The sequence below is a fragment of the Halichoerus grypus genome, chromosome 2, assembly GCF_964656455.1.
Source record: "Halichoerus grypus chromosome 2, mHalGry1.hap1.1, whole genome shotgun sequence".
In the NCBI taxonomy this organism is placed as follows: domain Eukaryota; kingdom Metazoa; phylum Chordata; class Mammalia; order Carnivora; family Phocidae; genus Halichoerus; species Halichoerus grypus.
The window spans coordinates 7838487-7845094 of NC_135713.1; the positions used below are offsets into that span (position 1 = coordinate 7838487).

The 6608-nt window shown below is 49.0% G+C and overlaps 1 pseudogene; it reads left to right on the forward strand.

Annotated features, from left to right (window-relative positions):
* Positions 1 to 1162: 1162 nt before the first annotated feature.
* On the forward strand, positions 1163 to 2603 carry LOC144380936 (large ribosomal subunit protein uL18-like; annotated as a pseudogene).
* The last annotated feature ends 4005 nt before the right edge of the window (positions 2604 to 6608 follow it).

Sequence of the window (6608 nt, forward strand, 5' to 3'; positions counted from 1 at the left end):
AGACATTGTGCATTGGCCTCTTATCATTGGGACCAAGAATGTCCAATGAGGTCCAGCCATCACCAGAGCAATGGCACCCCCAGCCAGCTTCTGAGGTCTGCCGTGCTGGCCACGGCTCTCGCTGGCTGGACTGCCATTTGCTTTGGGTCCAATCCAGTGGGCAGCAGAGATGTTCTGAGCTCAGGCCCCGGGCTCAAGACAGCAGATCTCCAGGTGGACCACTGGTGTTCTGTGCAGGAAGCCCAGACACGGGGGTGGTAACTGCAGGCATTTCAGTTGTCATCAAATAGTATCAAAAATGGCTCCCGTAAGTGCAATTAGTGACCAAATCATCATGATGGCTGCTAGACATAAGCTCTCCATGGTGACATTAAAAGTATTCAAGCTACACGGATTGGCTGAAATATTTTCTAAAACATCCTACAGGAAGAGGGTACAAGAATCCATCGACGCCTGAACGCTTTCCCTCGGGGAAGATGCGTGACAACAGCCCTAAACCCTCCCCGACCCACGGTAGGGCCTTGGACCTGGAGGATTTTGTCTGTCTGATGCTGGCTGTCACGGTGACAGCATCTGCCTCCACAGCCCTGGCATTTGCTTCAAGCCTCCTTCTGCCCAGTGGGGAGTCGGGACACCTAAGGGGCAGGAGCTGGGACTTCATTAAGCTCACACAACAGCTTAATGAACACTTTGGAACCCGCTGGCAAATTAAGGCTATTTCAATAAAGGTCTTGTGTGGGACCGAAACTGGTTTGAGACTTGCTATCACAAAAACCAAGAAGCAAAATGTCAAGGCCCTGAGCTGCCTCAGACTTCTTTAGCTGCTACCCAAATGAACCAAGAAGAACCCAAGAGATGCACATGACCAAACAGGCGTAGGTCTGTCTTGGCCATGCCTGTGCCTATAAGCTTCATGGGGGAAGATGTAGGGCAAGTTTCCTCAGCTCCGAGAAGCCCCTAAAGCTAAAGACAGCTCCCTCCACCCCCCATGGAGTCACCAGAAGAAACCCCCCCAGAGCCAGGAGGTCACATTCAAGGTTGCAGCACGGGAACATGGACTGGACAAAAAACAATTTCAACACAGAACTGCTTCTCCCTGGTTGACCCTACATATTAAGCCGCCAACCCCAAATAAGGGGCGAGGCGTGGACACTGGTCTCTGTTCCACAGGATGCGTCTTGTTAAAGTTGTCAAGAATAAGGCTCACTTCAAGAGATACCAGGTGAGGGGCGCCTGGGTGGCTCAGTCATTAAGCGTCTGCCTTCAGCTCAGGTCATGATCCCGGAGTCCCGGGATCAAGCCTTGCATCGGGCTCCTTGCTCAGCGGGGAGCCTGTTTCTCCCTCTCCCACTCCCCCTGCTTATGTTCCCTCTCTCGCTGTCTCTCTCTCTCTGTCAAATAAATAAATAAAATCTTAAAAAAAAGAGAGAGAGATACAAGGTGAAATTTAGAAGAGGAGAGGGTAAAACTGATAACTATGCTTGGAAACGCTTGGTAATTCAGGATCAAAATAAGTCCAGCACACCTATATACAGGATGATAGTTCGGGTGACCAACAGAGACATCATCTGTCAGATCGCTTATGACCCTAGAGAAGCAGACATGATAGTCAATGCAGCTCATGCTCATGCACTCCCAAAGTATGGTGTGAAGGCTGGCCTAACCAGTCATGCTGCGGCATATTATACCGGCCCGCTGCTGTCTTCTCAGTAGGTTTGGCATGGACGAGATCTATGAAGGCCAAGCGGAGGTGAGTGGAGATGAATATGATGTGGACAGCACTGACGGTCAACCTGGTGGCCTCGCCTGCTCTTTTCTTTAAGGATTGTTTTATTTATATATTTGAAAGAGAGAGCACATGAGCGGTGGGGAGGGGCAGAGGGAGAGGAAGAGAGAGAATCCTGAAGCAGACTCCCCGCTGAGTGCAAAGCCCAATGCAAGGCTCCATCCCAGGACCCCGAGATCATGACCTGAGCCCAAGTCAAATGCTTAACCAACTGAGCCACCCAGGCGCCCCCCCCCCCAACTGTATTTGGATGCAGAGCTCACCAGAATTGCGACTGGGAATAGTGTTTTGGAGCTGTGGAAGGAGGCCTGTCTATCCCTCATGGCACCTAACAATTCCCTGGTTATGACTGGGAAAGCAAGGTATTCAATGCAGAAGGACATCGGAAGCACATCATGGGTCAGAACATTGCAGATTATATGCGTTGCCTCATGGAAGAAGATAAAGATGCTTACAAGAAACAGTTCTCTCAATACACAAAGAACAAGGTAACTCCAGACATGGGGGAGGAGACATAGAAGAAAGCTCACGCTGCTGCAAGAGAATCCAGTCCATGAGAAGAAGCCTAAGAAAGAAGTTAAAAACAAGAGGGGGAACCATCCCCAAATGGCTCTTACCCAGAGGAAAGACTGGGTAGCTCAGAAGAAGGCAAGCTTCCTTAGAGCTCAGGAGCAGGCTGTTGAGAGCTAATAAACCAAACCTCAATTTTCTGTGAAGATTTTTCAGATACAGACAATAATTATTCACCAAGCCAAGAAATAAAAATAAAAAAGGAAAGAAGAAAGAAGCTCTTTTCTTCTTCCCCAAGATGAGTGTAGTCCAAAATCCCCATGAGAAGCAAAGAGGAGTCTCAGAATTCTGGGTCCCTAAAGTGGGGAAGGAGAAAAGTAGGTAGTCCTCAAAACCCAGCTTCAGGATCTCCTGCTCTTTCAGGATGTTTGCTTAAACCAAGTTCCCTGGGTGCCCCCTTTATATCCAAGACCCTGCCTTAGTCTCCATCCTGACCTGCTTTCATTATACTGGGATGTATGTAGAAAAAGCACAGCATTTCAGGAAAAAGGCGAAAGGCACACAGAACAAAGGAGGGTCCCAGAGACTCAGCCAGTGTGTGTCCACGAAGAACGCTGGCCTGAGGAACATGGCACACTGTGGGCCAGAACCTTCAGGTCAGGAGCTCACGGGAGACACAAACTGGTTTTCTGTTGAACTTCCACAGAGCTCCCAGAACTGCGCCAGGGGTCTGACCGTTCAACGGCCTCCAAAGCCCATGCCACGGAGGACACAAGCCAAGACGTCACGGTCACGCGTGCAGATTTCCAAATCCCAAATCCTGACCCGGAGGACAGAGCTGAATATATGTATCGGTCAATCCCGGGGAAAATGCCCTTCCCCTGTTCAGACCACTTTGGAAAGGACCTGGAAAGAGAAGAGGCTTGTTGGAACTAAGTGCTGCCAGACAAGAAAACCCAGACTCGCTGAGGTGGCCTAACATCACAAAAGTTTCCTTGCTCAAGTGGGTCAGAGCCGCTCCCCCATCTTGCGGCTGTGTACGTCACCTAGAGCATGTCCAGAAAGGTGGCCACAGCCAGGGAAGAGAGGACAAGAGGGTCACACGGGATGGCGTAACTGCTTCTTCCCACACCTCTTGTCAGTGCCATGGCCCAGCCTACCTGCAGGGAAGGAAGCCTGGATAAGTGGGGACCAGTAAGCCCTCTGGATATGGTCTGTGTAGGGGACTGGTCATGAAGCCCGTGCTCCCAAGCTGTCCTCTCTGCCTCCCACTTGCACACCTGAGTTCCCACAGAGGGTCCTTCTGTGTGGGATTACAGTCCTTCTGGATTATACATGCCGCCTGCAAGGGATGAAATGTAGTGTTATTATCAATGCCACTTTAAGGTACTGATCTGTGAGAAGCAATTCTAAAAATCCAGAAATCATTCCTGACCAAGGTCAGGGTCCAGGAGATAGAGATGGGTAAGGAAATCCACAAAGAGCTAGAATGAGAACAGAAGATGAATGTGAAAAAGAAAAGAAATTAATGCGAATATGAGCCTAATCAGGGTCAAGACAGGAAATGAGCAGCTAACCCCGCACAGGGGTACCAACGCCAGAGGCTGGTGAGTGCAGGGCCAGGGGAGAGGTGGTAAGGAAGCAACCAAAGGAGCTGGCGGAACAGGGGAGACCCGGACGCCTGCTCTCCTGAGCAGAGACCCGTGAGCATCACTATGAGGACCTGATGCGGGAAGAACAGGGCATAATCATGCATGCCTCTAACGGGAAACCCAAGGACCTCAATTATGAGTTCAGTTCTAACTTCTCGGACCTCCCGCACAGCAAACCCTGCCACCCAGATCCACTCCCGTGCCTGCCCACACCTCCTTGCCTGAACTGGTCTCCACTGTTCACCCCAAAGGAAAGAAGGAATCTACCAGAACCCTTCCTCTGAGCTGGTTCCTGGATTCCTGGTCCTGTGCCCGTCCCTGTTCTCATGCTCTAGCATGAGAGCGAGGTCTGTCTTTTCACTTGTTTAATTGCCCAGAGAATGGGTCTTAAACTTGACCTTTCCTTGGAGTTCTTTCTCTCTGTCTGAGATCTTGACTTTTTCTTAAACCACTTCAAGAAAGTGCTCTGCATCCTGCTCTGCCTGCCTTACTTTAGACATCGGATAAAACCTCGATTCTCAGCATGAGGACATTTATCCCAACACGTCACTTTTTGAAAAAGGTTAAAGCAATTGAAAGGAGCCTTTCCCCTGATATCAAAGCCATAGACTTAGATGATTTTTTTAGGCCAAAAGAAACCCACTGTAAAAAAAAAAAAAAAAGAAAAAGAAAAAGAAAAAAAAACATTGCCTAAAAAGGAAACCTCCTGCTGCTTTTTCTTAGCCCTGAAAATTACTAGTTCACAAGGTGAATCTCCCCATGAATAAACTCAATACGGATGGGGAAATAAATCATTTGACTGTCTACATTTTTCCTTTGTGACAGTCATCTTGTTGAAAAAGCCCATTATTTTTTGTGCTAATGGAAGTGTCTTGCTAGGTAAGACTCATACGCTCCCTAAAATGTATAGAAAATTTCATCTTTCCATGCATTTTATTCTTTTTAGCTAATAATTTTCTGCAGAAGTGCCCCAAATTAGGTTACAGGTATAAATAGCTACATTTCAGAGATATGAGTATTGAAAACCTTACTGACGTCACCTTCAAATGACCTTGACATAGTCTTGTCCTCTCAGTGCTTCAGATCCTATACCAAGCGAATCAATGAACCACCAGCCTTCCAGGGATGGGTCTCCCCTTAACAACCACATGTCCCAGACTGTCCTTTTTTCCCCCCCGGACTACATGTCCAAACCAGCTGCCCTACCACTTTATTTGGGAAATATGCCCATCAGAGCTCCAGCCAGGTTTGATAACGATCAGAACGCTCTGGTACCCCATCAGGCGGCAGCCTTTCCGGTGGGGCAGCCCCCATGCCGTACCCCTGGCTATGGCTGTCACCCATTTCTGCAGATGCTCTCTGCTCCCCTCTTCTCCTTGATCCACTCCAGCCTGGCTTCCATCTGCCGTGCTCCATCTGGACTGCTCTGCCAAGATCGCCAGGGACCACCGTGTTCCCAAAGGCATGGGCAGTTTGGGGCTTTATCTTGAGCAACAGTAAGCAATGAGAGAGCACGGAGTACTCCTTTTTTCTCTAAATCGCTCTTCCCTATGTCCCCAACACCACAGTCCTCTGGCTTTGCTTCCACTCTTCTGGTCCCTCCTTTAGGAGTCTTTGCAAGCCCCTCACCTTCTCTTGTCCTTAAATGTTGCCATTTCTAAGAGCACTGTTCTCCTGTCCTCACTCTACAGTCTCATCCAGCAGACGACACTCAGATGACTATCTCGGGCCCAGAGCTCTCGGGGCTAATCCACACATCTAGGTGAATACCTCTCCGAAAGCTCAAACTCTACGTATCCAGAGCTGAACTCAACACCATTCCATGTTGTCATGCACATGATTCCAAGTCCTCCCAAAGGGGCGTGCCCCCTTTCCAGAATGGTACCCCAGAATACCCACTCATCCCAGTCAGAAATGGGGATGTCTTAATTATCTTCTCTTGCTTCTACCTTTTCTCCTACCTCCTCGGTAGCGGTCAAGTCTGTCTGCCCGCCCTATGAGCCGCCATCCAGTCTGGCCCCACCCAGCCCACCTGCCCTGCGGCCGTCCTTGCTCTCCTCCCTCCCCTCATGGCCCCACTGTAGCCGGAGTTAACCTGCCAGAACTTAAATCCCATCCTGGCACTCCACTGCTTTAAAACTTTAAAAGTCTTAAATATGTCCTATTGACTTTAGGATGCAACCTGAACTCTTGGCCCGACTCAAGGTGCTCCCAGACATAGGCTCTGCCTCCCTCGCCTCCCATCCTGAACATAAGCTGCTCCACGGGCTCGAACGGTGCCCCTCTCCCTGCACTCCAACTCCTACACACACCCACTCCCATCTCCCATTTACCCTTCGAGCTGTATTTTAAAGGACATTTCCTTCTGGCAGGATTTTCCTGAGCTTCTGACTAAGATGGATCTCGTTGTGATGTGTTCCCTTGGCACCCATCCTAATAATCATTATACTTGATTTTGATTTTTTTTCTAAATGTTATTTTTTCCCATGAAACAGTAGGACACATACCCACAGAACTACTTTGTTCCCTACCACAGCCTCAGGACAAGACAGACACTGGAGAATGGTAGGCACTAGATAAATGTTTGACGAGTATGGGAATGAATGAATCAAAAAGTAAATTAAACTTCACCACCTCCATAAAGCCTGATCTCATTGCTC